At 46.7% G+C, this 9,065-nt stretch overlaps 1 protein-coding gene and 1 non-coding gene across 7 annotated transcripts in view; both read right to left on the bottom strand.

Annotated features, from left to right (window-relative positions):
* Window positions 1–9,065, bottom strand: part of ZNF445 (zinc finger protein 445) — a 62,703-nt gene that overhangs the window by 21,419 nt on the left and 32,219 nt on the right. The window lies entirely within an intron of this gene.
* On the bottom strand, window positions 867–1,007 carry LOC119470462. Its single transcript, XR_005199373.1, has one exon. It is a non-coding gene; the product is annotated as a U4 spliceosomal RNA (small nuclear RNA).

The raw sequence follows: 9,065 nt of genomic DNA, 5'->3' as shown, positions 1-9,065 counted from the left end.
TACAGGCACGCGCCACCATGCCCAGCTAATTTTTTGTAGTTTTAGTAGAGACGGGGCTTCACCATGTTGACCAGGATGGTCTCGATCTCTTGACCTTGTGATCCACCCGCCTCGGCCTCCCAAAGTGCTGGGATTACAGGCTTGAGCCACCGCGCCCGGCCGAAGATGATTTTTAAGTAACGTTAAAAAATAATAAAAGTGTTTTCTCCTTTGGGTAAACGGCAAGGAAAAAAAGGAGGAGAGAAGAGAGATTCAGTTGGCCTCGTGCTATCTTCATTGGGTCTTCTTTGAAAAGCTAAGTCTCTTCTACCAGAATAAAAGTTTTTCTTTTAAAAAAAAAATTTTTCGGAGTTATCATTTTGGCCAAATGAATGACTTATGGTGACCTGGAATTCTATTTTGTGATATCCAGTGTTTTAAACCTTTGCTATTTGACAAGCTTTCCAAAATCAAATTATAAATTTGTTTCTTTCTCACCTAATATTTTAGATATTAGGTCCTCTAAAGTCCAAAAATGACATTTGGCTTATTTGGTATAAAAATCATACAGGAAGGATTGTCAAATAATAAAATGGTGTTTGACTTTCTTTGGTCTATATTTGTGTAAGTGTGTTATTGGTATATGTTCCAAAATTATGTAAAACCCCTATAATTTTAATATGACTTAGTATATGTTATCAGTAACAATTATAATTATTTTGTTAACAGACTGTGTGTCACAGAGGTAACAAATTTCCTTGTCAATTATGTCTTTAACTGTGGCTGCCCTAAAATGTTTTTGTCATCCACAGACAACTGTTGTCTCATTTTGGTCCTCTTTAAAAGATAGTTTTATAATCAGCTACACAATTTTTTTTTTTAATCAGTCTCTGTAGAGACTGTCAAAAATTGCCAGTGCCGACTGTATTGCAAGTCATCACAGCGGGGTATTGAGAAAACTTTTCAATTAGCAATAATCGCACCTCAGATAAACCTCATTGGCTATGATACTGCCACTGCGCAAAGCTCATCAGCTATACAATTTAACAGGTGCTCTTAAATGCAGGATTCTGATTAATAACTCTGGAGATTGTGACATTAGAACAGAGGAAACAAATTCCAAATAGAAGAGTGAATGGTGTTTGGCTTACTTTGGACTGTATTTGTATAAATATGTTATTAGTATATATTCCAAAACTATGGGAAACTTCTATAATGTTGATATAATTTAGTGTACATTGTTAATAATTACAATTGTTATGTAAAATCGTTGTTGTCATGGAAGTAACCAAAATTCCTTGTCAATTGTAGCTTTAATAGTGGCTATAGGCTTCTGTCATCCACAGACATTTTGTCCTGCTTTGGTCCTTTTCAAAAGGTAATTTATTATCAGATATGGGACTCTGAGTGCAGATGTCAGATAACTTTTAAAATTGTGCTTTTGGAATAGAGGAGAAAAACATGGAGAACTAATGTGTTAAACATTGTTAAACCTTTTGTTTTCCAAGTCAAGAGAATTTACTTCTTTAGAACTATTTGCAACTTTTAATAAGTAAAATATTCTCCTGTGAACAAAATGTGGAGCACATTTTTTCCTCTCTAGCTGATTTCTCCAGAATTTGGAAACTATTTGTGAATATTCTCAACTTATGGCACTATAGTTAATTGCATAAGTGCAATAAGAATCCCTGTACCAGGGACTCTCTACAAGGTTCCTGTACAAGTTTCCTGATCTGTGGTAAGTAAAGAATGTCACTTCCTAACAGGCCCAGGAACCCCCGGTTATCTTGGGACCTCAAAAGGAAAGGAATTTGCCCAACTCATAGGTATCTGAGAGTACAAACCCATGGCTGGGCTCTACTTTTAAAAAGTCTTAGCTGAAATTCTTCATGGAACAGAGTTCTATCAAAGCCAACTTAAAAAGCTTAAGTGAAAAATAATTTCATGCTGAAATTATGCAAATAATCAGGCCAAGTACAGTAAGACTAAAGTTTATTTTGTAAACAAATCAGTTCTTCATGATTTGTTTTCAATAAAAATGGGGACTAGAGAGAGAAAAATTATGCTTTAAAAGAAAACCTATAGTACAATGTTCTTAGCTGTTCTTGAAGTTTTTTCCTGCAGTTTAGACTAAATGCTAAATTCTCTGTGGGTTAGAAGTCCCCAAACTAATGCTTTCAAATCTTTGCCTTTTTTTTTTTTTTTTAAAGACGGAGTCTCGCACTGTTGCCCAGGCTGGAGTGCAATGGTGTGATCTCAGCTCACTGTAGCCTCTGCCTCCTGGGTTCAGGCAATTCTCCTGCCTCAGCCTCCTGAGTAGCTGGGATTACAGGCACGCGCCACCATGCCCAGCTAATTTTTTGTANCACTGTTGCCCAGGCTGGAGTGCAATGGTGTGATCTCAGCTCACTGTAGCCTCTGCCTCCTAAATTCAAGCAATTCTCCTGCCTCAGCCTCCAGAGTAGGTGGGAGTACAGGTGCCCACCAGCACGCCTGGCTAATTTTTTGTATTTTTAGAGAGATGGGGGTTTCACTATGTTGGCCAGGCTGGTCTTGAACTCCTGACCTTGCGATCTGCCCATCTCGGCCTCCCAAAGTGCTGGGATTACAGACATGAGCCACCGTGCCTGGCAAATCTTTGCTTTTAAAATTGGGAATTGTACTCCTCATCCTAGAACTCATTATTTACTTTATAGTAGTCTATTTCACTTAAACACTGTAGTAAAATTATAGATGAAAATACTAATGTTTTGCCATGCAAGCCATGAATGCCCAGCCAGGCCTGCATGAGTACATTCAGACAGTTGCAAGGTGGTTCTTCTCTTCTCACCTTGGGGCTCACTCTCATTCCCATTATGTTCCCTGTCAGCAGGAAGAAGCCACAGCAATCAAAGGCCTTTTTCCATCTTCATAGCCTACATTTTATTAAGGTGTTATAAAACCCAAAGGGAGGGACTGAAACTGCCATTTGTAGAATTATGACTGAGACAGTGAAAGAGATCTAACTTAACTGACTTCATCTTGCTTCTAACCTCCAAGCTGTCAAGAGAAACTTATAGTTTATAGTTTTAAAAAAGACGGTAACAGCAGACCTGTTCCCAAAGCAGACATTATAGTTTAAACAAAGATGGTAACAGCAGACCTATTCCCAAAGCAGACCTCCTTCTCGCCTGGGGATTAGATTGCCTCTGCAGGATTAACATTAGCCACAAGATTTGAAATTACGGTTTAGGAGTCATGCTGCTAGAGGCTACAAGATTCTGACTGTCTCCAAACTGCTCCTAATATCAGTGCCTGAGATACCTTGCAGATCCTGCACTTGATGGATTAGCTGGTATAACCCAGATCAATAAACTGGCTCATCTGATCTTGTGGCCCCCACCCAGGAACTGACTCAGTGGAAGACGACAGCTCTGACTCCCTATGATTTCATCTTGGACCAATCAGTAGTCCTGGCTCACTAGTTTCCCCCCACTCACCAAGTTATGCTTAAAAACTTTACCCCCCAAATGCTGGGGGGAGACTGGTTTGAGTAATAATAAAGCTTTGGTCTCCCACACAGCCAGCTCTGCGTGAATTACTCTTTCTCTATTGCAATTCTCCTGTCTTGATGAATCAGCTCTGCCTAGGCAGCGGGCAAGGTGAACCCCTTGGGCGGTTATAAAGTGTAGCATTTGGTCAGGTACAGTGGCTCAGGCCTGTAATTCCAGCATTTGGGGAAGATAGTGAGAGTCTGTCTCTTTAAAAAAAGCATTTTATAGGATGAAATATTCACACACCTAAAAAGAATGTACTAGGATTGTTATACATCAACATAACTGCTTCACTCTATGCCAGGTGATAAGGCTCTGTAGCCAATGTTACAAGGCAACTAGGTGTCACCCAAGGAAGAGACAGTGTATTACTTGAGATCATTGAGAACAGACACCACCCACACCAAGCTCAAGTGTGTAAGGCCGGTTGCCTCACCGGGAGGCCGGACACACCTACCTCTGCACTCAGCACCTGATTCTGCACCCGGCACCAGGCTCTGCACTCGGCACCTAGCTCTGCTGCATGGCTCCCCTGGAAGGCTCTGGCTGATGCAACCCTGGCTGGCTCTCAAACCGGAAAACCCACCCAACAACCTGCCAACCAATAGCGGCCTGCCCCATCTCAATCCCAATCCCCTGGACCCAATCAGGGCGTCCTGCTGTTGCTCATTCCCCCTAGCCATAACCGCCCCCCTCCCCCCCACCCCACCCCAGGAAATCAGCGTGACTTCTCTGGCCCCCCTTCCCTGGACTATAGAAACTCGCCCAGGAGCTGAATAAGCTGGCATTTATTTTTTTTTATACTGGCCTCAGTGTCTTCATTTTAAACTCGGCAATAACCCTTACAAGTGGTGCCAAAAACCCGGGAGGAGTTCAAGACCCCTCCTGGGGGAAACTGACTCCTCTACAATAAGCCGAACCAGGGAGCTGCTGCCTCTCCGATCGTCTGCAGCCATCACTCAGTAAGATTCCTATTGCCCATAACCCCATCCTCTGTTTGCTCCGATCTGAGGAGACCCTGTCCATAATCGCGGCCATGTCAGGGACTCCCTCCCATCTGGAGCTGTGGGTCTTGCAGAGACGTCCCAGTGCCCCTGCTTGCCCGTTCCAGAAGACAGGAATATTGTGGAGACGTCCCTGTACTCCTGTCCTTCCCCGTAACCTCCGGTAGTTGGGCGTTGAGGTCCAGGACACTGTTCCTCACTCCTGACTATCCCGTAACAGAGAGGGAACTATGGGTAATCAGGAGTCCCGCCTAGACCCCAAGTCACCATTAGGATGTCTAGTCCAAAATTTACCCAAGCTGGGTCTCTCCATAAAAAAAGAAAAGGCTGCTTTTCCTCTCCACCATGGTCTGGCCTCAGTATCCTCTGGACAACCAGTCCAAGTGGCCACCGGAGGGAACTTTCCATTTTAGCATTCTAACTGATTTGGACAATTTCTGTCAAAAAAAAAATGGTAAATGGTCAGAGGTTCCCTACATTCAGGGTTTGTAGGCTTTCTGGTATCTTCGCTTCCGTCCCACCCTCTGTTCCTCTTGCACCACCGCTCAGGTGCTCCTGGCCAAGGAAACTCCCTCACCGCTCTTGTCCCCTCCACCATTCTCCTCCTCCTTTTCTGACCTCGACCCACCGGAAGAACTATCCTCTCCATCCTCTCCACCTGCCCGACTCACAAATCCTCCTCCATATGTGGAAACTTAACCCCCTCCGGCTCCTCCTCTTCCTGGTCCCAAACTAGCCTCTCCTGTTAGTGCTCATACTCGCGCTGCACTCCTAATGATGAAACCTCTCTCCTTTGCCCCCTTCTCGAGGTCACCAGAGCAGAAGGTGTTGTTCCAGTGCATGTTCCCTTCTCCCTCTGATCAATCAGCCATTGACAAACGCCTAGGGTAATTTCTCCACCAATCCTACTGCTTACACCAAAAAATTCCGCTACCTCACCCAGGCTTCCGACCTCACCTGGCATGATACCTATGTAATTCTGTCCTCCGCCCTTACTCCAGAGGAGTGGGACCACATCCTTATGGTGGCCCGGGCACATGTTATTCAGGTACATCTCACAAACAATCAAATGCCAGTAGGTGCGGCAGCGGTCCCCAAGGCCGACCCTAAATGGAACTATCAAACTGGTCAAGATGGCCGCCGCCGCCGAGACCAAATGTTACAGCGCCTCCTAGCGGGCATGCAAAGTGCAGCCCAAAAGGTAGTTAATTATGATAAGTTAAGGGAAATAACTCAGGGTCCTACTGAAAACCCAGCCACCTTCCTTGACTGATAAACTAATACTATGATCCTTCATACCCGGCTGGACTCGGCGTCTTTAACAGGGCTACAGTTCTAGCTACCCATTTCATCTCTCAGTCAGCGGCTGACATTAGAAAGAAACTTAAAAAAGCTGAAGAAGACCCCCAAACTCCCATATGAGACCTGGTAAATATGGCATTTAAAGTTTTTAATGGCCAAAAGAAAAAGGCTGAGGCCACCTGCCAGGCCCATCTACAGCAAGAGGTAAGCCTCCAAACCCAAGCTCTTGTGGCAGCCCTGAGGCCAGCAGCCCACCAGGCACCTGGTGGAGGGGGTCCATCAAAGCCCGCCAAGAACTCCGGAGGCATTCTGCCTGGGGTCTGTTTCAAGTGCGGTCAGGAGGGACACTGGGCACGCCAGTGTCCATGTCCCCGACCACCCACCAAGCCCTGCCCAAACTGCAAGCAGCTTGGACATTGGCGCAGTGATTGCCAGTCCCAGACTACAGGCCCACCCCCCGCACCTCTATGTGGAGGGCAGGCCTGTCCGCAGGAAGCAATCCCATTGCTTGAACTTCTCGGCCTTCTGGACGACTGATGCAGCCCGGACTCAAAGACTCCCATCACCCTTGCCGAGCCCAGGGTAACGCGGCAGGTAGCGGGTAAGTCCATTTCCTTCTTAGTGGACATGGGGGCTACCTATTCTGTATTGCCTTCCTACTCAGGACCTAGCATACCTTCCCAGGTTTCAGTCATGCGAATTAATGGCAAGCCTTCCTGTCCCAATCAAACCCATCCTTTAGCCTGTGTCCTAGAGGGACACCCCTTTTCTCACTCCTTTTTAATCATACTCTCATGCCCAGTCCCCCTTTTAGGACAGGACATTCTCCAGACAGTGGGGGCCACTCTCCAACTCACTGGCACCCCACACTCAAGCCCATCATCTGCCCACCTCCTACTGCCACTCCTAACTGACACCATGCCCTGTCTTAACTCCCGGCCCCAACCCCCATCCCTCCTGATGTAGTTAATCCCCTGGTATGGGATACCTCCAAGCCTGTGGTGGCCAATCATCATCCCCCAGTTAAGATACTTCTCAAAGATCCTACCCACTTTCCTTCATGTCCTCAGTTTCCCATCTCGAAGGCCCACTGTCAAGGCCTGAAGCCTATCATCACCCACCTGTTAGCCCAGGAACTACTTATTCCCACCAGTTCCCCTTGTAACACTCCTATCTTGCCAGTCTGAAAGCCGTCCGGCGACTACTGCCTGGTTCAGGACCTGTGCCTTATTAACGAGGTGGTGGTACCCCTCCACCCTGTGGTCCTCAACCCATACACCCTATTATCAAACATTCCCTCCACTAACTCTCATTTTACAGTTCTTGACCTCAAGGACGCCTTCTTTACCATTCCCCTTCACCCTGAGTCCTACTTTCTCTTTGCCTTCACCTGGACCGATCCTGACACCAACCTGTCACAACAGCTTACCTGGACAGTCCTGCCTCAGGGGTTCTGAGACAGCCCTCACATTTTTGGACAAGCCTTGGCAGCTGACCTTGGCTCCTGCCCCCTTCAACCCAGTCTCCTTCTCCAGTAGGTGGACGACCTGTTACTGTGTAGCCCCTCCCTCTCCCTATCTTGACAGCATATTGCCACTCTCCTTAACTTTCTTGGATCTCAGGGATACCGATTATCTCCCTCCAAAGCACAGTTATGTCACATCGGTGGTCTACTTGGGCATTTGCCTTACCCCTAAAACTAAAAGCCTAACAACAGACCACCGGAAAGCACTTCTTTCATTGCAGCCCCTGAAGACTGCCAACCAGATTCTCTCCTTTTTAAAATTTGTAGAATTCTTCCACCACTGGATACCTAACTTTGCCTCTCTAGCTAAACCTCTGTACGTGGCGGCTAAGAACACCCCCACGAGACCTCTCTCCCATCCTGAGGTTGTAAAGTGGGCTTTTAAAACCCTCCGAACTGCTCTGTCCACTGCACCCCCACTTCATCTGCCGGACCTCAATCACCTCTTTTATCTGTTCACTGCTCTCTCTAGCATCCTCTCTAGTGGCGGCCAGGCTGGGTAGCTGCACTCTAGGCTATAGCATCACCTCAGCCACTCAACTAAAGGACAAGCTTCACATGGCTATGAAGCGTCAGCTGACTCCCTGGTCTCCCTCCAGCGACAAATCACGTCATTGGCCCAGGTAACTCTCTAGAACTGATGGGCCCTTGACCTGCTAACAGCAGAAAAGGGAGGTACCTGTCTGTTTCTTCAGAAGCAGTGCTGCTATTATATTAATGAAACAAGCCTTGTTGAAGAAAATGTCAACACTCTCTATTGCCTCCAAGAAGGCCTCCGCAAGAAGCAGAATGCATCAGTCTCGCCTCTCAACTGGTGGCAATCCCCTATGCTAACTTGGCTAACTCCTATTATCACTCCCATTATCGTGGTTTGTCTTGTGAATGCTAGCCCCTTTTTTCCTCAACTTTTTACAGGCCCGCATGAAGGGAATTTCCAGGCGGCCGTAAACCAGATGCTACTTCACCCCTATGTCTGACTCCCAACAGAGGCACCTTCTCCCTCACTCCGCCCCTATTCAGCAGGAAGTAGCCAGAAAGAAGCGGTGTCCTATATCATCAAAAGGGTCAGAAGGTAAGGCCGGACACACCCACCTCTGCACTCAGCACCTGACTCTGCACCCGGCACCAGGCTCTGCACTCGGAACACGGCTCTGCTGCTTGACTCCCCTGGAAGGCTCTGGCTGATGCAACCCTGGCTGGCTCTCGCACCGGAAAACCCGCCCAACAACCCGCCAACCAATAGTGGCCCGCCCCATCTCAATCCTGCTCCCCTGGACCCAATCAGGGCGTCCTGCTGTTGCTCGTTCCTCCTAGCCATAACCCCCCCACCCCCACCCCAGGAAGTCAGCGTGACTTCTCTGGCCCCCTTTCCCCAGACCACAGAACCTCGCCCAGGAGCTGAATAAACTGGCATTTATTTTTTTTTAATACTGGCCTCAGTTTCTTCATTTTAAACTCTGCAATAACCCTTACAAAGGGTATAGTGTTTACTTATGAAGAGAGAGTACACAAGATCCAGTCCCTTGCAATATGTTGGTCCCTCTTGTGGCCAGCAGAACCACTCGACAGTCTACACAGGTGGTGTGTGTATACACACTTCATATTGCAGTAGAAAGACCTTAACCCATCCAATCTCGGTGCATTCCAGTAGCACAAAAGGGAATAAGAAACACCCGATTGAGAGGAAGCTGGGAAAAAAAAAAAAAAAAAAAAAAAAAAAAA

The sequence above is a fragment of the Cebus imitator genome, unplaced genomic scaffold (genome assembly GCF_001604975.1).
Source record: "Cebus imitator isolate Cc_AM_T3 unplaced genomic scaffold, Cebus_imitator-1.0 Scaffold0, whole genome shotgun sequence".
In the NCBI taxonomy this organism is placed as follows: Eukaryota; Metazoa; Chordata; class Mammalia; order Primates; family Cebidae; genus Cebus; species Cebus imitator.
Note: the sequence above shows the minus strand (reverse complement) of the source record. Positions and strands in the feature narration are given on the sequence as shown.